This window comes from Dasypus novemcinctus, chromosome 10, assembly GCF_030445035.2.
Source record: "Dasypus novemcinctus isolate mDasNov1 chromosome 10, mDasNov1.1.hap2, whole genome shotgun sequence".
Taxonomy (NCBI): domain Eukaryota; kingdom Metazoa; phylum Chordata; class Mammalia; order Cingulata; family Dasypodidae; genus Dasypus; species Dasypus novemcinctus.
This window is the reverse complement of record NC_080682.1, coordinates 74,818,028-74,842,614: the sequence shown is the minus strand read 5'-3', so window position 1 is coordinate 74,842,614 and position 24,587 is coordinate 74,818,028. Positions and strand designations below refer to the sequence as shown.

The following is a 24,587-nucleotide window of genomic DNA, read 5'->3' as shown; positions in this document are numbered from 1 at the left end:
CCAATGCTTACTTCACTGCTATTTCCATCCTGCCAAGCTGCCTACCCTCCCTGCCCAGCTGTCCACTGTCCAGCCATCTGTCCCCACGTCTGAGCAGACAGCAAACTTGGAGTGTTCTGGATCCCAAACACAGGGTCTGAGTGTTCTCTGCTTGGGATGTGCCCAGATCAATGATGACTTCTCTTCCATTCCTGCTCTGTTGGTGGGAGACGGGCAAGGGGGTAGCAGAAACCAAAGGGAAGGGAACACGGAAGGGTGCTGGAGAAGTCTAGCCTGCTGAGGGGCTTTGGCAACAGAGTTTTCTGCCTTTTATCTGAGTCTGATCATTCTTTCGTTCAGCTGGTGTTTACCAAGCACCTACTACATGCAGGCCATAGTGTGAGTCCCTGGAATATGATGAACTATAAGGTCTCACAGTGTAATGGAGGATGTGGGTAAGGAAAAGGCACCGGCAAGGTGGGTGGCATGACTGACGGGTCAAGTTCAAGATGCTATGGGAGCAGAGGCGGTACCTAACCCAGTACAGAAGGGACGTCAATGATGATACGAGGGATGAGCACAGGTCAGCTGTGGAATGACAGAGGAGGGGGTAAGGGTGTTTCAGGTAGGAGGAGGGTGAGTGAGAGGGCCTGGAGGGGAGCGGGGCACATTCAAGGAATGGAAAGAAATTCAGTCTGACAAGGGAGTATGGAGTGGACCAGATCATTTACAGAGATGCTCCTGGGCGGGTTTTTCCCTCCTCACTCCCCTGCTTTCCAGAGAGATAAAGCAGACCTACTGGCCCTCAGGGGGGCAAAATTTGACCATAGGACAAAAGGCACAAGTTATTGGGGGAGAGCCCTTCGTGGTCTTTGTTCTGTGAAACCCAGAGTCTCTGGGTGAAGGAGGTAGGTGTGTGAAGGAGTGGACAGGGTCTCCAGTCCCACTAAGGCGAGAGAGCATGTGGGTTCCATGACGGTGCCCGCTGCGGGTCCTGGGCACGGCATGGCTTTGGGGTGCGTGGAGAGCACTGAATCATGCTCTGGAGTTTCTGTACCAGGCCCAGGGTCCAGGGAGAGCAGGTCCTGAAGGGGCCCTTGAGGCCAGGCCAGGGCTATTTCAGCTGTAACCAGTGTCACCTCATGGAAACATCCCTGCTGTGGTGGTCGTGGCAGCAGGGCACCCCGGCAATGATTGGATGAATTTCCTATCAGCTCGGGGTGATGGGGAGCTCCAAACCCAACCTAATTCCATTTCGGACCACAACGAGACCATCTTCCCACACCGGCCCTGAGGATGACAAGGTCTTCCAGTGCCAGGGATGTGTTCTGGAAGCCGGGAGCTAGGACGGGAGGAGTCTGCAGCAGTCCAGGTAAGAGGTGAGGTGGCCTGGCCTGGACCGTAGCTGGGGTTGACCGGGGGAGGAGCGTGGGGTGCGCCAATGGCTGCCCCTCCGTCCCCTCGCCCCTGGGTTTTGCTCCTTTGGGTTTGGCTGGGCCACTTGCTCCAGCCACTCTGGTCTTCAGACAGCATCGCCTGCTCAGGCCACCTCTCCTGCCTGGGATGCCAGTAGCTCTTCAAGCCCCTCCCAACTCAGGCACTAAGCTTCCACTCCTACAGGAAGTCTTCCCTGGACCAAGATCTTTAGCTCTGTCTAGTCAAGCTGTGGCGCTCTGGGAAAAGCCTTTGCCTCTCTGAGCCTTTTCTCATCTGTAAAAGGGGACTGACAGTACCTACCACAGGGGACTGTGGTGAGGATAACCTGTGAATGAGAGAAAGGATATGAAAATGCCTGCCGTGGGGCCTGGTAAACAGCAGGTACTCAGAATTGTGCAAGTGACCGACAAAGGCACTGCAGAGGAAAAAACGAGGGTGGGGGGAGGAAAGTATGTGGGCAAAGAGCAACTTCCAGGAAAGGGCTGGGAACCTGGCCCCAGAGGGGGAAAAGGGCTCCCAATGTTGCTTCTGAGACTCAAAGATGGGACAAGAATGGCCCAAGGTTGAGTCTCAGTCGCTTCAAGTGAATATTAGAGTTGAACCAGATGACCTTTAAGGGTCGTTCCTTAAAGGTTAGGCGTCAGTTCTGTGACGGGGGGAGGGCGCAGTGGCAGCTCACCAGCAGGGGGCGCTCTCAGGGCCAGGGAAACCTGGCCTAGGTGCGTGGAGCCAGGCCAGGGCCACTGGCCCTGAAGCATGAGCCAAGGACCCTGCCCCGCCGGCTTTCGATAGGGGCGGTGTCCAGCTGTGATTAGCCTCTTCTGTGGGTGGTCCTAGCTGAGTATCAACTGGTCTACCAGATGATCAAAGAGCAGGGCTTCAGAGATTAAAGGTCATGTGGTCTAGCCCTCTGCTCCCCCAGACTCCGGAGATACTCATTCGCTCTCTCTCTACACCCACCCCTCCAGGCTTACACCGTTTAATTTATGAGAAAACAGGCACTCCCAAAACTGAAGGTGTGATCGCACCACTTGTGGGAGCTCCTGGTGCTTCTGTTCCGTTAGGCGCTCTTTCTACCTACAATGCCTTGGAATGCATGCTAGCCTCAGCTGGAAAAGCCCCTCTTTCCTTTCTGTGCCTGGAAAACTTTTATTTGCCCTTTAAAACCCTGTTCAAATGTCACCTCCTCAGTAGAACTCTCCCTGACTCCCGTGGGAAGAACTGGGTACTCCCTCTTCTGCACTCACCTCTCTACAACTGTCTATTGATACTTTATCCCTGCTGCACAGTGAGGTACAAAACCTGGGCTTTATAATCATTGCAGCTTCCTTTTATTGAGCGCTTACTGTGTGCTGGACACAGAGCCAAGCACTAAACATTAAACTTAATCAGCTTCTCATTATACACTATGAGGTAAAGAGCGTTACTCCCATTCTATTCATGTGGAGATTGAGACTTGGAGAAAATGAGTCGCCTACTCAAGGTCACAGAATGAGAATAAGTGGCAGAATCAGGGTTCAAACTCCGTTCCAAATTCATGCTTTAAATCATTAGGATTACAGCCTCTGACATGGAAGTCTAATACTCCATCTGGCACTGGGCACGTGTTTAAGAAATACTTCTTTAACAAATAAATGAAAAGTGGGCTAGAGTTTGAACATTTAAATGTCTCATTAAAAATCACCAGAGTGGTTGAGCACTTGCTTCTCACATATGAGATCCTGGGTTTAATCCCTGATACGTCCTAAAAACAAAACAAACAAAACAAACAAACAAAAAATACCAACTCTCATTGGGGAGCGGATGTAGCTCAATGGTTGAGCGCCTACTTCCCATGAACAAGGTTCATTCTCTGGTACCTTCTTAACGCAAAAAAAGTACAGGCTTGGGAATTGGATTGCCCAAGTAGGAATCATGTCTCCACCATTGCTGTGTGATCTTGAGCAAAATAACTAACTTCTCTTTGCCTCAGTTCCTAATCTGTGGAATGGGGATAACAGTGCTCACATCTCATAGCATTCTTGTGAAGATCAAATGAGTTTTGTTCCTCACATGAGGATTCCACCTGGGATGCATGTAAAATGCTTCAACAGGCTCCAATAAGCAGCACCCAATAAATAGTAGCTGTCATCATCTTGGGTCATGCTTTGCCTTTTTCCAGCTAATATATAGTCCTTCTCTCCCTAAAGGAAGACTGGGTTAAGTCCCATAGTGTGCTAGAAAACCGGTTCTCTGGGCTGGGGGGTATGTGGGGAGGAGAGGGAGAGGGGCCTGATTTGTGACATTTGCTGATTTCCTTGGTGTCCGTACTCCCACCATGGCTGATTTTAAGCTATCCATGTGACACGACATGCTGCCCATGTTGGAGGAAGTCAGGAGTTTAATCAATTTCTAAGTGTCTTGGTTTCCTCATCTGTAAAATGGAGCAGCAATAGTACTGAACTCAGAGAGTACCTTGCACATAGGGAGCTATGTAAAAGTTAGCTAATACTATTGCTAAGAATTTTAACTCAACACGTGCTGGTGCTCGTCTGGCCTGGGCACTGGCCCAAATCCCAGCACCCGGCCTCTCCTTACACCCTGGCAGGCACAGTCCCTGTCATCAGCATTCTAGGAGTGAGGCCTTGCCTATTCTTGTATCCACCCTCCTCAAGGAACAGAATTCTGGCCTAGCCTGTGTTAGTTATACACCCACCCAGTTCACAAATCATTGCTTGCTCTGGTCTCTATCTGCCTCTTGTTTCGTCCTACACTTCCCTGATGCCAACCACTGGTTTCAGTCTGGCCATCCATGAGGATCCCATCCCATAGCTGCTGGGCTCTTCATGGCTTACAGGGTCCCACCCATAGGGCGTGCATGCACTTAACAGAGGAGAAAGCGGGGGCTCAGAGCCAGGTTTGCTTCCACCTGCAGCTAAGAGGTCCCTATCTCACTAGAAGGACTCCTGCCCCCAGCCTTCGCTTTAACTCTTCTGAGTTCAGGCCTGGGTCAACTGTAGCAGCACAGGCTGGGAAGATCCTGGCACTTCAGGATTTGGTGGAAGAGTCAGTAGCAGGGCCTGGGAGAGGGCAAGACAGAGTCCAAGTTTGGGAACCACTAGCAGGGTCTGAGAACAGAGTGTGAACTAGAAAGTCAAAGCAGAATGGGAAAAAAGGAAGATGGGACCATGAGTCAAGGCTGAAAAAGTTCTGACCTCCTACATTTAGATTTAATAAATATCAGCCACATGTCTACGATGTGCCACATGCTTTCCAGTACCTCCATTCATTTGACCCTCAGGGGGATCCTGTGAGATGGCTGTCATCATCCCCCTTTTGTAGATGGTTGGACTGGCACGAGGCTGCAGAGCTGGTAAGTGGTGCAGGCAGACCTGCGCCTAGTGGGGAAGCCAGCGGAGAAGACAGGATGGAAGCTGGCTCTGAGGCCAAGGGGGGACAATCCTTCTCACTGCCTCTCCATGGTGGACCGCTGCCAACCCGGGGCCAGCATGGTCTGCCATCAGAGGTCCCCAACCATGGGGAGAATCCCTCAAAACATGACAAGTTGACCATTCTGAGGTTGCCCACCTCAAGGCAACTGCGGTCCTCTGGAAAAAATGATGGGATTGAGAGGCAGAGAGAGCTGCTTCAAACACTGGGCTCTGCCACATTGTTCCCACGCGGCCCCAGCCCAGTGTCTTGACCTCTCTGAGCCTCAGTTTCCTCATCTGTAAGAAGGGAGCAACAGCAGCTGCCTATCGCAGGTGAAGATCGGGGAGGTGAATGATGGGCAGAAAGTACGAGGAAATCCTTTAGGCAGCCAGCCTCCCGGTTCTTCCCCCGACCTGGCTCAAAGCTCCCATATCTCTGTCTCCCTCTGTCAGCCCAGACCGGGAGATGCTCCTGTTCTTTGTATCAGGCAGTGCCATCAGCTACAAACAGTCTGTTTCCTATTTCCTCAGGCTCTGGCAGGAGTTCCTGGAGCTAATGAGAACAGTGCAGGAAAGAGAAGCCGAGGATAAGAGGGGCCTCCCCCCCAGAACTGAGCCTCTTCCCTCGGGAGCGCTCCGGGCTGTTTCCAGGTGTCCGAGTAGGCCCCGGCGGCCCTCGGGAGGGCTGACTTCTGATCCCCCCAGTAGCTGCGGCCAGAAGAACCACCGCGCCAGCCCTGCTGACCCCTGCCTCCTCCTCCTCTTCCTCCTGACTGGACAGGCAGCTCCCTGCTCCTCCCAGCTGCGGCCTCCTCCCTCCCAGGGCCTGCCTCAGCAGCTGCCCCCGACCCCGGAAGCTCCCCAGGGAGCCTCCGGCCTGCAGACCTCTCCTCCGGCTGAATTCTTCCCCCAGCATTCTGGTTTGTGACATGGAATCTGGCAATGGGCCTCGCCACGCCCCGGGCCACCGCCTGGCTCTCCTGCCCCCAACCTCGGTCTCTGGGAGCTGCTCAGGCTGAGAAGGGGCCAAGGAGGGGCCTTCTACACCCTCCCGAGCCAAGGAGCCCCGTGCAGAGAAGAACAAGGGGAAAGCAGGGCAACGTGCGTTCAGTTCTGTCCTGTCCACTCAGATTTGGAATGGTGGAAAGGAGACACTCAGCTCAAAACAAAGAAAAAAGAAGACGTGAGTGGAAAGGAATGAGGGGCAAGAGGAGGGAAGGAAGAGCAGCTGTGTGGCATTCATTGCCAGGGTCATGACAGGACAGATCAGACTCCTGAAGGGCATGGATCACACCTCAAGGCCCCCTTGGGTTACACCTTGGACAATAAAACTCCCTGGCTCAACAGAGACGCCTCTTTGAAAACTCTTAAGTCTTACCTCACCTCCTCCAGGCAGCCTTCCCAGATTGACTCTTTTCCGCTTCCCCTTGGCTTCCTGGGCTGTATTGCTTTGCACACACCAATGCCACTTCCCATGAGGTGGGGTCCCCTGGGGCAGGGCTAAAGGTCTCTGCCTCACCAGCACTGTGGGTCAGTCTCCATTTATCACCTGTAGTCAGAGATTGTGTTTTCCTGACACCATTCCTTTATCAGTGTCAGAGAGTGGTCTGGGATATATTTTGCATATTTATTTTAACTTAGTTTGTCTCTGAAATAGTCTTGAGACAAAACCTGTTTTATAATCTAAGATCCATGTCTTTAATTTCAGGCTCCGTGCTCGGATACACGGGTGACCCAGGCCCAGTCCCTGATCTCAACAAGCTTCCAGACCAGCGAGCAGAGAGAAACGTGCCACGTGCCCGCTGAGGCTGTCGCTGGTGCTAAGGAAGTGCCTGGGGGGGAAGGCGGGGGGGGGGGGGGGGTACATGGGATGTGGCACAGAAGAGACGAAGTCGGAGCAGAGACTTTGGAACAAGCAGGAGTTCACGGGCTGGTGGGGAGGGCGTTCCAGGCAAGGACCCAGCCGGGGCAGAGAAGAGGCATGGTGGGTGGGAGGAGGGCAGCCCAGCGTGCTCGGAGGGTGGGCCGGAGGGGGCGCCCCTGGCAGCGGGCCTCGGGCACCAGCCAAGACAAGGGGTGTGAACTCCCTGCGTTCTCCACGCGAGTGCCCCAGGTAGTTAGAAATGCGCGTGTGCTCCTGGGAAGGGGGTGCAACACAGATGGAGCTGAAAAAAGGTAAGACCCAAAAGAGTACAAACTGTATGCCGCCATTTATATGAAATCAAGAACAGACAAAACTGACCAACAGCGACAGAAATGGGAACAGGAGTTACCTCCGGGGGTGGGGACTGACTGGGGGGGAGGGGCTCTCAGGGAGGCGGAAACGCCCCGCGTGCTGATCTTGGGGATGGTACACAGCTGCCAAAACTCACCGATGTGACAATAAAAAAAACTACAAAAAAAAAAAAAAAAAAGAAATGAATATATAACAACCAAAAAACCTCGCTGATGGCTGTACGTCTTACCCTTGTAAAATATACCTTAAAAATGGTATATAAATGGGGTGTTTTTGGTTGCCACAATGACTGTACAGGCAAATACTTAGGAGGCAGGGCTGGGGACACTTTAACAGCAAATAGCTGTCAAGACCCCAAACCCAGGGGCCAGCCGTCCCTGCTGAGAAACACTGCAGGCTACGGGGAGCCATGGAGGAAGGTGAAGAGCAGAGAGACTGGTGACACCTGCGTTTTGGGAAGGCAGGGCCAGTTAGGGCTTGGGTGGTGGTGGCATCCCACCAGGGCCAGGCATCTCAGGGCAGGGATGTGACCCAGAAGGTGGACGTGGGGTCCTCACTGCCGCTCTGCGCCTCGCGTTCAGCCAGTCCAGCCCACTGGCCCTAAGCGGCCCGTGCCCAGGAGAGCCCCTGGGTCTCCTCCTAATGCACACCCGGCACCAAAGGGGTGGGCGGGAACCCGGCTAGGGCAGTCAGAGGGAAAAGGAAACGCCACCCCTGGCCTCCCTGCCTGATGACCGGAGACTAGAGATGCTGAAGGCCACTTCTGAAGTGTCAGTAAGGGGGGACACCCTGGAAATCAGAGTCACTGGTCAAGAGCTGGATGATTTCCTGAAATCATGGGCTCAGGGAGAACACAGCAGACTTACACTAAACTTACACGAAAACACCTGCCCAACCCCTTCCTTCAGGAAGCCTTCTGTGACTGCCAAGCTGGGCAGTGCCCCTCTGTGTCCCCACAGCCCTGCCTAGATCTAAACTCTGGCTCTGCCACTTGCTGTGTGTTCTTGGCAAGTTATTTGACCTCTCTGTGTCTTTACCTTTACACTGAGAATAATAAAAACCTTCTTCACTGAACTGTTATGAAGATTAAATGAGATAATGCAGGCATAGTAAACACTGAGTAAAAGTTAGCACTTATTATTGCAGCACATCAATATGGACTATAGTTGCCCGGTTCTTTCTCTGGCAACCCTATTACCTGTAAGCTCCTTGCAGGCAGGGTCCTTGAGGTCATGGTGATTGCCAAGGGCCCAGTGCTCAGCACAATGCCTGGCTCAATAAATATTTGCATGCATGAATGAATTCCACCCATTAAAATCTCTCATGAGGGCTTTCTTCTATCTACAATGCCTCTGAAATTGGTAATTCTTCAGAAATGATGGTTGGACTCGTTCGTATTCTGTTCCCTTTTCCCTCTTCTACAGCACCTCTAGGACCATGCAAAAACCAAACAAAATTTACTTTTTAAATTAATGGCTTCTTCTCAAGACTTCATTCAGTGGTCTTTTTTCATGCCGGGAACAGAAAAGTCATTTAAAAAAAAAGCATCCTATACAGTTTGATATGATTTATGAATTTCAAAAATAGATATTGCATTATGTTTGTAGACTGGTCTGTCTGAGGTTTCGCTTTTACTTAATTATGATGAGGGCTTTGATTGGGCCATGTCAGTAGGGTGCTGAGCCCTCGCCCCTTGGTGGGCGGGGACTCAGAGATAAATGACTTGAGAAAGGACAGAGTTGAGTGTTTTTGAGCTGGAGCCTGGGAAAGTAAGCACACAGAAGAGCGAGGTTGTGAGGAAGGAGAGAAGGCCCCAGGAAAAGAGAGAAGCCATTCGCCTGACAGTTCTCAGCCGGCTTGTGGAGAGAACAAAGCAGCTGAGCCCAAAGAGAAACGAGCCCCAGGGAGAGAGACAGAGCCTAGAGAGCCTGACCGTGGAGCCTTAAGAGGAAGAGCAAGGCTGAACACTGCAGCCACCTTGCTCCAACACGTGGCAACAGACTATGGGGAGGGAAATAACTTGCGCTTTATGGCCTGGTAACTGTAAGCCTCTACCCCAAATAAATACCCTTTATAAAAGCCAACAGGTTTCTGGTATTTTGCATCAGCACCCCTTTGGCTAATACACACTCCAAAAATAAATGAACAAAATCCTGGCGGGACCCCCCAACATCTCACAGGCTGTACATCCCTCTGTCGTACCCTCAGCGCTCTGTGACCCCGGCCTTCTCCTATGATTTCCCTCTCCATCCTCACCTTGCGCCAGCTCGCGTTCTCTGATCTCCTTCCACTCCAGGACCCCAGGCACATCATTTATGTCCATGAAATTAACCTGCATCTGTCCACAGATGACACCTTTCTTTTCCTTTCACCTCTCACTAACCCCCCAAGGTCCTGTCCTACCTTTCTTAAGGATGCTTAAAATGGATGCCTTGAGAGTCCGAGATGAAAAGCTGTATGCTTGAAGATGCTCACTACTATCCCCAACAACAGAGAAATGGTTAAATTAGGGTAAAGTCATAGAGGATAGGAGGAAGACCACGTATAACATAGAAATGATGATAAACTGTTAAGAGAAAAATGCAAGCTAAGAAATATAGGTGCACTGATTTCAATTACTAAGAAAGACAAAGCTATAAGAAAAATAGAATTATATAAAATAAAGTTTAATTTTCTTACATTTATTCTTTAGTATGGTTTTTATTATTTTTATAATTCCAACTTATTTTTAAAGGCTGAGCAACACCCTTAGGCAGATGATGAAATATATACGTACCGAGTCTTACAATAATCTGAGACGCTGACTTCAGATGCCCACATCGTGCCCACATTCTCCCCATCACGTAAGTCCACAACCCCCTGCGAAGGACTTCCAGAGAGATGGGGGGCATTTCAAGTCAACGCTTCAGAAAAACATGTTGAGACTTGGTATTTCTAACGACTTCTACCACCCATCTCACCACAAAAAGGGAGGACAATTTAGAGTCTCTTTATTTTGCCATCTCAGGAATCAGGAGATTTGGCTATGAATAGTTCATCCCCAACATTCCTCCAAAGTAAAGAATTCCCAATGAGATTGTTTCCTTATAAATCTGCAAACTGTGGATCCCCTGTCAATCCAACTGCCACATGCTGCCCCCGGGAATGGTAACTCGAGTCAAGACTACTTGAAGGAGGACACAAGGTGGAGGGTGGCTTTTGTTCTATGTGCTGCAGCTCAATGGGAAGCGGTTTCTGCAGCTCTAAGAGTTTGAGAACCCCTGAGCTTTGCCAGAAACTGGTGGCCAAGATGCTAGTTCCACATATCCCCAACTGCAGAAAAGATGGAGACACTGGTGAAGAATGGGGCAACATCTTATTTGCCATCATTACCTGGCTTAAAGTGTGGAAGAGCTTTTGATGATGTCACTGTTCAAAAACCTTTTAAAGCAGTGTTTAGTTTTTGTCTGGGATGATGACCTGAGTTTTCCATTTTCAGTGTGGACGGACTTGTGGATTCAGATGGAGTTTGGACCAAGTGGCCTAGAGATTCTATGATCTGAAGATTGATGGGAAGCGGATATGGCTCAATCACATGGGAGGTTCCAGGTTTGGGTCCCAGTGCCGCACCCGCCCAAACAAGCTAGATGTCACGAGCCAACAGAGGCCGCAGCCTGTGGGGAGAGAACGTGGCTCAGCCCAACGGCACTTGCCTCCTGTGTGGGAAGTCCCGGGTTCGGTTCCTGGTGCCTCCTGGAGAAGACCCAGTCATCCAAGTGCCATAGGAATCACACCCCAATGTGGTCTGTCTTCCAAAAAGACAATAATGTGTTGGGAAGCAGATTTGGCTCAATGGATAGGGTGTCCACCTACCACATGGGAGGTCCAGGGTTCAAACCCAGGGCCTCCTGACCCATGTGATGAGCTGGCCCACGCGCAGTGCTGATGCGCGAAAGGAGTGCCCTCCACGCAGGGGTGTCCCCCATGTAGGGGAGCCCAACGCACAAGAAGTGTGTCCCATAAAGAGAGCTGCCCAGCACAAAAAAAGCACAGCCTGCCCAGGAGTGGCGCCACACACGTGGAGAGCTGACGTGGCAAGATAACGCAACAAAAAGAGTAACAGATTCCCGGTGCCGCTGACAAGAATATAAGCGGACACAGAAGAACACACAGCGAATGGACACAAAGAGCAGACAACTGGTGGGGTCAGGGAAGGGAAGGGGAGAGAAATAAATAAATAAATTAAATAAATAAATCTAAAAAAAAAAAAAGAGAGATAGTAATGTGGTCCCACAGATAGTACAGGCCATGAGAGCTTAAGGTTTCATGGGCCCCTCCATCCCAAGCACTACCTCCCAGTGATCCAGAGATGGGAAACTGAGTTCAGAAGGGAAGAGCCTAACTCCAGGCCATTTAATCATGAGTCAGTTTAGGACAAGAACACAGAGGCAGCTGTGCTGATGTAAACTAGAAAGAACAGTGGGTTAAACATACTTCCGGGAGAGGTTACATTTTTGGTACAAGGTACCATATATTTTGAAATATTCACATATCCCCTGTGTCCAAAATAATGCAGACAAAAGCTTTAAATGATTAGCCACTCTCCGGAGTTTTTCCATTCCCACTTGTAGATACATTTAAACAATTAATTAGGTGCTTGAGGAATTTATATTTCTATAAGTAATTTCTCCCTCCCCCCACCTCCCAATCCTTTCTGCCATTTTGGGAATCTGTCAATTTATTGGAGAAGCTGATAATTCCTTGTCCTGCAATTAAGGGCCTTTGTACTGGAAGTATTTCTTTAAAATCTCTATGGGGGAAATGGCTGAGGGCACAAGAATTACACAAGGGAAAATGTGAAATGAAGGCAAAGTGATGTGCATTTGTACTGGAAGGGGGATGGGAGAAGACCAAAAGTGTTACTGTTTAATTGTCTTAAAGTCACTTCAGGTATGTTTTACTATTTAGTCTTACTCAACAGCAGTGTTTATAATATCGAACCACACAGAATAAAATAAGCGGATTTGACTAAAATTTTCATACTTGAGTGACAAGACATTTGAATCGCCTCAGTTTTATCATTTTGATTAAGATACAGCTTACAAAGTCATATCTTCATTTATTGGTTCATACAAGAACAAGATGTGATGTTTCAATCTTGTACCTAAATGGTAATTTCCACCATTCATTCATTCAACAACTAGGCACTGAGCCCCTGCTGAGTGTCGGCCTGGTTTGCTGGATACTAGGAATTCAAGGAGAAGGGGACTCAGGTTCTCTTGGACTCATCAACAGGCAATTTCTTATTCCTTAGGCCTAAAAGCACTCACATGATCTCACCCTACCTTTCCTGCCGACCTTCTTCCTTACTACTCTTTGCCTTTGCCTATTTCTTCCAGGCATACTAGCTCTTCCTTCAAAACACCAAGCTCTTCCTACCCCAGGGCCTTTGCACTCCTGACCTTCTCTTAGAAGGCTATTTTCCCCGGTCTTTTCTTTTTACGGCTCCCTTCCTCACTTCATTCAGGCCTTGGCTCAAATTTCACCTCCTTAGAGACTACAGTATTTAAAAAGCAAACCTGGTCCTCTGTCCCCGTCCCCAGCACTCCCCGCTGACACTACTTGTCTTGTGAGCATTGCTCATGACCTGAAACATTTTATCTTAGCTTATGCTTTATCTTTTGTCTCTCCTGGTAGATCTTCGCAGGAAGTTTTTCTTTTTCAGCAATGTATCCCCAGAGCCTAGAAACCTGGCATGTAACAGATGTTTATACGTATTTGGAGAATGAATGAATGAATGAATGAACTGGCTCTTGACGGCCTGGGGTGCTGGGAGAGCCAGCCTTCCAGGAGGAGTCATTATGGCTCCGTCAGCCCCATGGCCCTACTCCTCGTCCCACTCCTCCCCGCGCTGGGCTCTTTCTGTGGGGCTCGTTCTGTGAATGACTTACTCAGCTACCTAGGCTCAGCACCCTGCCAACGCTTCTCATTCCTCCCTCCCTCTAGCCCCCACGTCAAATCAACCGCCAATCCAGTTGATGCTGTGACCTCTTGCATCAACTCCTTTTTCTCACCATTCTTAAAACCACCCCCAGTCCAGACCCTCGTTATCGCTCACCTCGACTATTGTCATCATTTCCTACCTAGGCTCCCTGCCAGCAGGCTCTCCCCCTCCCATCTGTTCTCCATGGGACAGCCAGAGGGAGCTTCCTGGTGGCCAGCTTTCGTCATGTCTCTGCCCCCACTAAGGAACTAGAGACCAACTCCTTAGCCTGGCACTCAATGCTCCCCACCCCCCAACAACCGCCACCACCCTCCTACCCAACCTTCCTTCTCATGGCTTTTCTTTCATCCTTTCTGCTGCAGTTAGAGCGGACTGCTTGCCAGTTTCTGAACATGCCCTGTAAGTATCCACCGCCTGGCCTCTGTTCATGCTGCTTCCACTATTTGAAATATCTTTCCCCCCTTCTTTTTTTTTTTTTTTTGTCAAACGCAAACTTATTTTATTTAGCAGGAGGGTGGTTTGGGAACTAATAGAGAAGAAAAGCCTATGCCTGGGTCAAGAAACCGGGAAAAACGGGCGGGAGCTGCTCTTGAGCCGGGCTGGGGCAGGTGCCGGTGCCGGCGCTGAGGGCCCTGTTTCCCCCTTCTTCTAATGTACAAATCATTCAGGCCCAGCTCAGATGTTACCTAGCTTTTCTAAGAAGTTACTCTTGATCTTCCAGAAGGATAAAATCCCCCCTTCTCACCTCTTTCCAAGGGACTTTCTGGCTCTCTTTCAGGGCAAGTCTTGGGAAAGGACAGGCAAAATGACTCAGAAAAGGAATTCAGAAATTGGAGTCATATGATCTGAGCTGGAGGTACAACTCTCCGGCACTGATCCCTAGATAAATTAAACTCTGAGTCTTATTTCCCCATCTTTAAGATGGGCATGATTAACACTAATGATATCATGGGTTTGTTATGAGGATTAAGTGTCAGTAGAAGAGTATAAGAAAAGCTTTGAGTCTATATCAATGATTAACTTAAAATTATAACTACATAAAGATGAAAATAACTGATAAACAGAAGAGCTACTCCTCTCAGGTTTCATGGATGTCTTATGATGGCTGGAATAGTCAGTGGGGGAGGGATATTTTGAGGTTGGGGACTTGGAAGCCCTAAAATCCCATGCCTTTGGGAAGACGTGGAGGGTAGATCCATAGGTTTAGGCCCTAATGGGTTCCCCTCCTAAAGGTTTTAATAGCTACCCATTTCTGGACTTTTTCTAAGCCCCAGGCGCTGTGCTAAGTATCCTACATACATGATCTCACATCATCTGTATAGTTCTTTGAGTTGGGAATTATTCCCTTACAGAATAACGGAAGAGGAAAACCAGGCCCATAGCAATTATATAAATAATGTCTCCCCCCACACCCCTAGCCCACCCCGGCCCACCACAGAAGTTCAGAGATGAAAGGGATCATGAAAATATTCTAATCCAATGCTCTTATTTTTGGGACTGAGAAACTGAGACCAAGAGAAGCTATAAGCATTTACTGAGACTTGTACAGCTAGCGAGGATGATGCTTGGTACCCAGATGTCCTCACTCTGAGGGTGGAAGCCTCCACACTGCAAAATCCAGGTGTCCATGGAGCCTCTTGGAGCACAAGGCCATTGACAGGGACTGCAATGTGGATGGTGGCCCCTGGAGCGATGCCACAGGGGCTATGGTCGCTCAGCTCCAAGTCCCGCTGCTTGCCCCACTCTAGAAGGAAGCTCCCGGGGCAAGAGCCTCAGGGCCCTGGAGACTGAACACTGCCCTCCTGGCCAACTCTTCCAGGCAAGGGGTCTCCTTCAAGGTGACTGACCGCATGCATCCACCACCCAGCTCTGCATGCGCTCCTTCAGCCTCCCTCCTGGGCACCCTCTCTGTGCCAGGCAGTGCGCTCAGCTGGGGGGACACCCAGGTGCCCTTGAGGGAGCCTCGTCCTGAAACACCACCAGAGCCTGGCGTGGCTGTAACTCAAGCTTCCCAAGCAGCCTTGTCGGCAACACCAAGAGGCCGTGCACAACAAACTTTAAAGAGGAAGAGGTAGCCTAACATGAAGGACTTAGGACCTCCACCAAGGAACGAAAGAGCCTTGAGGGATGGAGGGATAAAGAAGGGGCCCGGTTGGATTAGAAAATGTGGGCCCTTAAGAAGGAGGAGGGAGTGCCTGGGAGGGCATGCACTGGGGCCAAGGTGGGGAAGGGGATGAACCCCTGATTCTCACATCTCCTGGTCCAACTGAGGACCCTGGGGCTCCGAGGTTCCTGAAGAACCAGGACTATAACCCTGAAATCTGATCTCTCATCCAGGGTTGTGAATTTCCCCCAAACTAAATCCCAAACCTGGAGTGCTTGCATAAGCCTGCTCTCCTTGAGGCTGAATGAGGCAAATTAAAGGCAACTTCCCCCCTCCCCTCCAAGCAAATGGCACTTGCAGCTCCAAATGGGGGCAGGGCTGGAATTACAAAGGCTTTTGTGGCACATTTAGGTAAAATTTGGGGTTCTGGGTTTCCCCAACAGAATCAAAATTTTGGGGAGGGGTATGACTATGAAAGCCAGGGACCCTAGAGTCTAATGCAGGCTTTGCCATTAACTTGCCGGTGACCTTGGCCCAGCCATCCACAGGGCCTCAGTTTCCCTACCTGTAAAATGAGTCTCCAAGGTTCATCTCCCCCTGACCCTCAAAGCCACGTGATCCTTGGTAAGGTCCCAACACTGCCTCCCAAGGCTCCGACCCCGGCAATCTCCGGATTTTGCAAGAGCCTGGACCTTGTCCAGAGAAAGAGGCTTGCCAGGGGAGGGGGAAGGTGCTGGGCTTTTGTTTAGAAGGTGGGTGGGAAGCGGCCGCGGGGGGTGGGGGTGGGGGCGGGTGGGGGCTAAAGCGACAGGGTTCGGGGGAACCCAAACGGTGGGAAGGCTGGGAGCCGTGGGTTAGGCCAGCAGGTTAGCTGCGATCTCCAGCCTTCGTCCGGAGTTGAGACGCTGGAGAGGCGATGCCGCCGGGAGAGGCGATGCCGCCGGGAGAGGCGATGCCGCCGGGAGAGGCGATGCCGCCGGGAGAGGCGATGCCGCCGGGAGCGGCGCACCGCCCTTGGCCGCAGAGGTCCGGACCCCAGACCGCTATCCCAAATCCTTCCTGGAACCGCACACAAGCTTCGTGGGGAGTGGCTGTCCCTCTCTCCCGGCTATCAAGCACCGGGCCCCCTCCCACGCGGGCAGGACCCCTCCCCGGGTCTGGGGGCGCCCGGAGCCTCACGGGGGCGTGGCGGGGGCGGGCGAGGGCTCTCCGGCCCTAAGGACAGGAGGAGGTCTCAGCTGCCGGGCCGCTCCGGAGGGACCCCGTTTCCTCTGCCTTCCGGCTCCCCACCACACAAAGGCGCCGGCCGAGGCGCCGCACTTACCGGCCAGAGCGGGCTCGGGATGCCGGCGAGCGGGCTGACAGGCTGGCGGGAGGATGTGCGCGCGCGAGTGTACGTGTGTCTGCGTGTGTCACAGTGTGTGTCTGCGTGTATGTGTGTGTGTGTGACGGGGACGGCGCCGAGTTCTGTGCGTCTGCGTGTGCGGGGGCGTCCGTCCGTCGGTCCGTCCGCCCGGCGCTCAGTCCCGCACTCCGTGCGCGCTCCCTCACCCGACCGCCCCACCGAATGCGCTTCAGCTGCGGAGCCGCGGGCGCAGCCGCGGGGTCGCCCCCCACCCTCCTCGCCGGCTCCGCCCCGTCCCCGGGCGCTCTCGCGCCGCTCGGGAGGAATTGCGCAGGGCCGGTGGGCTGGCGGGGCTGGGGGCTGGGCGCTCCGGCAGCGCCCAGGGCCGGAGGGCGACCCTACCACAGACCCTTGACCCCTGATCCCGAGCGCAGCTGGCCGGATTCCCCTCGGAGCCTCGGCCGGCGCCGCCCCCGCGCTGGGGTTGCCAGGGCTGGGAGGGCGGGGAAGCGGAGCGCGCATCCATTTCATTCATGATTTTCTCCTTCTGGGAGCCCCGGGCCCGGGCTGCGCAGCTACGGCGACCGCCAGAGGGACCCCGGCGGGGCCTTGTGAATGAAGCCGGAGCTGGACTGAAAAGCAGATGGGAGTAAGGGCAACCGAGACAAAGACGGCAGAGCTGGGGTGAAGGGAGGGCGTATGGAGGGGGGTTATGGCGTTCCCCACGCGATGCCCACACCTTCGCCAGCCGAGCGGCCGCATACCGGGGCGCACGCAGTCCAGGTGCCTAGAGGCCGTTTCGGAGCTCAGGGGAAGCGCCCGCCTTCACTCCCTTCTCCTTTCAGTCTCTGGGAAGCACGAACGGGTGGACACCCCTTCCTCCGCCGAGCCTCGCGCTCCTGAAGCCCTTGCGGGGCGCGCGCCTGTTTTGTCATTCCCGTGGGCACCAAAAGCCCTGACGCTCCAAGAGCTGCCCACGCGCCCCACAATCCCACATTTCCTCGGTTGGCACCTCAGTGGTCGGAGATTCCGGACATTCCATCCCTATGGGGCTTTTGTTGGTGACCGGCCGCTCGCAGAGTGGGGATCCTAAACTCCATTTTTACGTGGGGAAACTGAGGCGCACTACCACAAGTCTAAAAACCTGGCTCCAACCGCCATCATATTTCGCTTGAATTTTGGCAGTTTCCTCCTCTCTAGTCTGCTACCATCTTTGGTTCTCTGCAGTTTTTTTTTCTACGCAGCAGCCAGAGCAATCCTTTTAAAATATAAGTCAGATCACTGCTGCCCCTTTACTGGAAATCTTACAGTGGATGTCCGTTTCATCCAAATGAAAGCCAAAGCCCTTATAATGTCTGCAAGGCTCTTCAGGAGCTGACTCACTTATACCTCTTTGACTTCACCTCCTACCAATCTCCTTATCCATCCCACTGCTCCAGCCACAATGATTTTCCTAATGCATCGCCTTGTGGCCTCAGGACCTTTGCACTGCTATTCTTTTTGCCAGGAAACTCTGCCCCCAGATAGTCATATGGCTTGCTCCATGTGTAACCTCAAAGAGGCCTTTCCTGACTATCCTATTTAAAGTTCCAGATTTATTTCCCCCATTCTCTCTGCAGTGGTCATGACCTTTATTTTGTGTTACCTGCACCTCAGGCTCACTGGGCTCTCATTGCTAGCTCCCACCTTAATCCTCTCACACCCCAGTACTCCATCCTCATCAAACTACTCAGCTGCCTAAACAAATCCTGTATTTTCCTTCCTCCAGGCCTTCGTTCATGCTGTGCTTTCAGCCTGGAATGCCATTCCCCAATGTCTTACCTATCCTTCAAGGTCCAGTTCAAATACCACCACTTCCTTCTCCACAGTCTTCCCTGATATCCCCAGGGACACTCAATTTCTCCTCACTTTGGGTTCAGGAAGCAGCTACCTTTGTTTACCCCTCATTTCTTTCTGTGCACTGTAATTAGCGACTCCTTGTGTTTTCCCCAGATGTACTGTGGACACCTGGGAAGTAGGATTGGTTCACTTTTCTCTCTGCCCAGTGCCTAGGAAGAAGAGACCATTGACACATATTTGTGGATCAAGGTTAATGAGCAGGTGGGGTGGCCCTGGGATAGACCCTGATTTGTGCAAGCCCAGCACAGAGTCCAGCCGGGTCTCCTTGTTAGCCTCAAGGAGTTTCCTCTGGGGTGGGGTGGAGGGAATCAACAGTGAGATAACCAGTCCAGGATGCTGGGGCTGTCTGCAAGTGGGTAGACATGTCAGCCAGGGCTCAAGGGCCCACTCTTCCTCCTGGAGAGCATAATCCCCACCATTCAGCCTAAGACTGCTGCTCTCCAGGCTACATCATGTAATGATAGCAGCACCCAGGACCTGAGTGCTTAGTATGTACCGGGTACCATTTTGAATATTTTCAATACACTGCTCTATTTAATCTTCATGGCAATCTTGGGAGGTAGGCATTTTGATATCCCCATTTACAGAAGAGGGACCAGAGAGAACCAGTGACTTACTTAAGGTGCCGTGTTTGCTTTGTGAACTGTGTGTTTCAAATTCAGATCTAGCTAATTTCCAAACCCAAGCTTGGGACAGAGACGCCTTAATCGCGATGGCCCTAGGGGCTGATGGAGAGGAGGGGAGGAAGAGGAGCTTAAGGAGCTTCGGCAGGGTTCTCTGCTGGTTCCGGTTCAGGGGTCCCTGAGTCATGGCACTCCAGGTGAGGTGGGGTCAGACCGGTTTGTGGCAGTGGTACCTGGGATGGTTTGCGGTGGAGGCCACATGTTGCCCTTCACAGAGTCAACCTCAGAAGGCCAGATCTGCCTCCCTAAAGTTCCTGGCTGTGTGCCCTGGATTCATAGCCTGCCCGCAGCTGTCAGGTGTGGACAATAACATCCATCTCAAAGGGTCATGGCAAGGATTAAGCATGATACTATATCTAGAAAGTAGTAGGGCTTCAAAAGACAGTAGTTCTCCTTTCCTTCTTATTGTAGATTTTTTACGTATCGGGATATATCTGAACTGGTCTTCTCACCCCCTTTCTGACCTGTACGTCTTCTTATTGAAGAGTGTCAGATTCTCCTACTACACTGTGTGTTACCCTGGGGTGTAGTTAAAGAAGGGAAGTCTAGTATTCATTGAGGACTTTGAAAATAAGCCAGGCAGCCTGCTTCCCTGCCTGATCCCCTTTATCTGTACAACCATCCTTGGAGAGAGCTACTGTTATTAGTGATGATAAAACTGAGGCGCAGAGAGGTTGAGGGACTTTCCATGCTCACAGAGCTTGCTAATTAATAATGATATTCTAGCCTATATCTGACTCTGTGCATTGAGTCAGCACCCCCACCCCACTCTGTCACCCTGCTACCATGGAAGGTGACCCCATTGATCTCCTCCCTCTTCCGTCAGAAGGAGAATTCTCTGAGGCCCCTGGTGTGGAGTAGCTGTGGGATTGGGAGGATTTGGGCCACTTATTAGACCATTTTATGTGACTCATCCCTGTGGATGGAGGGAGGAAGAAGGGTTTGGGAAAGAGGAGAAAGGAGAGAGGAAAATGATCTGGATAATCAGAGAGTGCCTTGCTGGTGGTTTTGATGGACTGTTTGGCATTGGAGTCAATATTTCTTGCTTTTGGCCTCACTTGCAGTTCACTCTCCTGGTAATGAAATGTTTTGCTTCAGTGAAAATGTCCCCCATCCAGATTTTTATTTATTTACTTATTTATAACCCGTCCCAATCCACAGAGGATTTGTGGTAGCTTACCACAGCAGCAGAAGCTATAAATCAACGTTAAAATATTAATTAGAATAGAGAAGGAGGTCCAAGGAAAATGTAAATAAACTGAGAGACAAGACCAAGGCTCAATAATTATCGTTGACTTTTGTTGAGTTCTTCCTGTGTGCAAGGGAATTTACATACATTATTTCATTTAATCCTTAAAAGAGCCCTGTGAGGTAGGTACTACTATTAGGCTCATTTCGAAGTACAGGAATTGAGGTTCGGAAAGATTCAATATGGTCTCCAAGTCACCAGTCTAGTAAACTGGTATTTGAATCCACATCCTTAACCCCTCTCGTGGCCGCCTTCTGCAAGGGACAAAAAAACACCAATTCACAGACCACTCAAGCCAGTAGAGTTGCTGTGGTTGAGCCTCAGATTTGCCTGGGATCTCCTTAGATGCCTGGAAGAAAGGGAAACAGTTACATAGAACTAATATTATGACCTCCTTTTAATCTTTGCTCAAGTGTCACCTTCTCAATGAGGCCTTCCCTCTGTTTTAATACTGGAACCTGCCTTGCCTACTCCCTTTAGCAGCCCCCATCTCCCTTTTTCTTTTCTTTTATGATGACAAATTTTACCTTCTAACTTGTTAAATTTATTTATGAACTATATAATATATATTTCATATAATAAATATTTCACATAACATTAACACATGGAGTATAGTCTATATTAATAAATATTTATAAATTTAAAATTAGATAATTAGAAATTTATGTGTACTGTTTAATCATCCTCTTCTACCACTAGAAATCAAGGTCCACTTGGGCAGGCATCTTTGAATCATTGCCTGGCGTACAGTAAGTAGGTGGTCAGTAAATTTTTTTGAATGATTATTTTAGAGAGGAAGAAACAGACCAATGCATCCAAAAGTGGCAAAGTAACTCACTTTGATTTGCCCACTTAGGCTTTTTCTCCTTTTTCTCCTACTCACGTCCATAAAGAATTTGAAGCCGTTTTAGCACTTAGCTCAGAGAGCAAGGCTTCAGGAAGGTTTTCTGGTGGTAGACCCTGTGGGTGCCTATGGCCAGTGGCCTCAGTGCCACTGTTACAGCACAGGCAGAAATGGGTTTCATGTAGCTAACGCTGGTGGCGTTTCTCAATGAAAGCTGGACATGATCCCCACACCTTAATCAGTAGAGGCAGCCCCTTTAGGGGAATTGAAATTGTGCCCACGTACCGTATCCCAAGGTTTGGGCAGAGCAGAGCAGAGGCTCTGTGGGGATGGAGCTGGGAAAAGAAAAAGCCAGGGCTTTTGTGTGAAACCATCCATGTAAAAGGAGAGCGCAGCCTGTGTTCCTCAGAGCTCACTTCTGGAGTCACATTTCCAGGCTGCGAGCCTGAAGAGTGAAAAGCCAAGGACATTAGGGAGGTTTGTTAGGAGAAGCTCCTCTGAGAACCCCTGCTGCGTCCACCGGAGTGGCGAGGTGGTGGCGAGGTGGTGGCGAGGTGGTGGCGAGGTGATCTGCCCGAGATCCCAGCCAAGCCCCGGAGACGAACACACCAGCCGGTCAGCACCAGGGAAGGCCAAGGACGCCGGAGTGTCGATTCTAGGAAGAAAAACCAGAAACCTTTGTTTCAGAAGGAGTGGGAGTCAGTCTTGTTTCTCCCCTGGTGCTCTGGTTGCCTGCAAAGCAGATTCATTCAACAGCTGTTTTATTGAGGATCCGCTCTGAGCCAGCCACTGTTCCAGAATGATACACATTAGAGAATGGCAGTCAGCTTCCCTGCTCTCACCGAGCTTCCATTCAAGACGGGACACACTGATAATGAACCAGGTTTGTTAAAGAAAAGATACTTTCAGACAGTGATGAGTGCAATGAATATCACAGGTATAGTGATGAGAGTGAAGGTGGAGAGGGGCTACTTTTGACTGGGTCATCAGAGAGGAAATAACATTTAAACAGAGACTTAACTTGCAAGAAGGACTCCCCCACGCCCACCCCACCCCCAGCCCCTCTGCGTTGGGAAGAGCTCCCCAGGCAGAGCTTTCTCTTCTAGGCACAGCAGGAGGGTCAGAGTGAGACCTGAGGTTGGAGAGGACAGGAGCCCCGGGAGGAATTCGGGGATTATTCTGAATGTGCTGGGGAGCTACGGGAGGTTTGGGGAGAGTGATGTGAACCCCGGATGTCCTGGAGAGCAGCAGCATCCGGGAAGCCCCGGGAATCCACTCCTGCTCTGAAAGTAGGCTCAGAGGGTGTGAGCCCAGTGCTTCCCTAACTGCGCCTCAGAAGCATGTGGGGAAGCTATTTTTAAAAATATGGCTTCTCAGGCTGCAACCCTGGAGCATCTGAGTCAGTGGGATCAGGTGAGACTCGATCTTGAAGTTCTCCAGATGATTCTGATTGGCCAGGGCTGGAGAAGGTTGTTGAGGTGCAGGGAGGAGAACTGCCTTGCCCCAGGTCACAGAGGCTTGGTTATTGGTTGAGCAGAGGCTGGGACCCATCTCCTGACCCTGGAGCAGTACGCGGTCAGATGGCTAAGGAGCAGGCACAGAAATGAACACTGGCTAACCCAGGCAAAGGGGAAATTTATGGGAAGGTCATGAGGAAGTCCATGGATGGAAGGGGTGGCTGAAGAACCTTGGAAAGGTGAGAGCTCATGAAGTTTGCCGTGTTAGGAAAATGCCCATAGTCTCATCCAGACATCCCCAAAGAAATGCATGAGCACCTAACTTTCTTTTTTCTTACTGCCACACAAGATTCAAAGTATTGGAAGAGGAAAGTCCTGTTTGCTGAGTTCTGGTTGTGGACTCAGTTCATTGACTGCCAGTTTCATCAGAACTTCACCCAGTTAGGGAGAAGGAGTTCCCCAGAAGAAAATTAGGGGGCTGTTACCAACAGAAAGAACAACCAAAAATGAGAAAATTTTCACCTGGCACCTCAGAGGATTGTTAAGATCAGTTGCTGGGAAGCGGATTTGGCCCAATGGTTAGGGCGTCTGTCTATGACATGGGAGGTCCGCGGTTCAAACCCCGGGCCTCCTTGACCCGTGTGGAGCTGGCCCATGCGCAGTGCTGATGTGTGCAAGGAGTGCCCTGCCATGCAGGGGTGTCCCCCGCGTAGGGGAGCCCCACGTGCAAGGAGTGCACCCGGTAAGGAGAGCCGCCCAGTGCGAAAGAGAATGCAACCTGCCCCACACACGGAGAACTGACACAACAAGATGACGCAACAAAAAGAAACACAGATTCCCGTGCCGCTGACAACAACAGAAGCGGACAAAGAAGACACAGCAAATAGGCACAGAGAACAGACAACCGGGGCGGGGGGTCGGGGGAGGGAGGGGAGAGAAATAAAGAAATCTTAAAAAAAAAAAAAAAGATCAGTTGCTATTGTCATCATTGGCATCAGCACAGCAAACACTTATTTGTTTAATAAACAATAACAATGTGCCAGGTATTGTTCAAAGTGCATTACATCTATTAACTCATTTAACTCATCCTTTAAGACTATGAGGTACAGAGATAAACACTGTCAAGAAACTGAAGCGCAGAGAAGTTTTATAGTAACAAACGTCTGGATTCTGCTTTTATAGTTTCTAAAGCTCATTTATACCTATTGTCACAACAACCTGGAAGGACAGACCTTTTTAGAGGTGAAGAAGATGAGAGCGCACACAGCCTAGAGTGACACAGGTAGTATGTGGCAGAGTCCTTAGATTAATATGCTCATTTGTCATTTGTTCATTCATTCGTCAAGCGGTGCATGGCTGTCAGGGGCTGGTTTCTGGGAACGCCTTACAGTTTCTTTTCTTCAGGAGTAAGCCATCTCCAGGGCACAGCATGAGGGAGCCGTGGCAGGAGAAAAGGCTAGAGGGATCAGAATACCAGTAGTCTCATATTAAGGATTTTGAACTTCATCCTGAGGACAGCCACAGAAGAATTTTTTTTAAAATTTAAAAATGTATTTTAGTGCTCGCTTTGGCAGCACGTATATTACAATTGGGACGATTCAGAGACGATTAGCATGGCCCCTGCGCAAGGATGAAACACAAACTCATGAAGTGTTACATTTTTTTTCCTGACAAAAAGGTGGAAAATACATTTTAATGTACAAATAAAATATTAATACATTTTCACTGTAACAATTTCAAAAAACATGAGAAAGCCCTTCTTGACTCCAGTTCAATCTCACTCCTTTCCCCAGAGCTAACCACTGTAATCAATTTGGTATGCATTCTTCCAGGCCATTCTCGGTACTCTTACATACTTAGGAACATAGAGAAATATTTTAACTTTTGAGAGGATAAACAAAAATAGAAACAAACAAATTGTTTGGCAATTTGCTTTTTTTTTCCTTCAAAACTGCTAGTTT

The 24,587-nt window shown here is 50.5% G+C and overlaps 1 protein-coding gene and 1 non-coding gene across 3 annotated transcripts in view; one reads left to right on the top strand and one right to left on the bottom strand.

Annotated features, from left to right (window-relative positions):
- The window catches only part of PTPN5 (protein tyrosine phosphatase non-receptor type 5), a 59,697-nt gene extending 42,960 nt beyond the window's left edge, over positions 1–16,737 (bottom strand). The window contains exon 1 of one of the 2 annotated variants that reach the window (XM_058305652.2): positions 16,474–16,737. The gene's annotated coding sequence lies outside the window, so the exon portion shown is untranslated. The remainder of the gene's footprint in view (positions 1–16,473) is intronic. The other variant, XM_012525651.4, reaches the window with a different exon arrangement.
- Positions 16,738–24,184: 7,447 nt separating this feature from the next.
- Positions 24,185–24,291, top strand: LOC111764451 (U6 spliceosomal RNA). Its single transcript, XR_002797050.2, has one exon. It is a non-coding gene; the product is annotated as a U6 spliceosomal RNA (small nuclear RNA).
- The last annotated feature ends 296 nt before the right edge of the window (positions 24,292–24,587 follow it).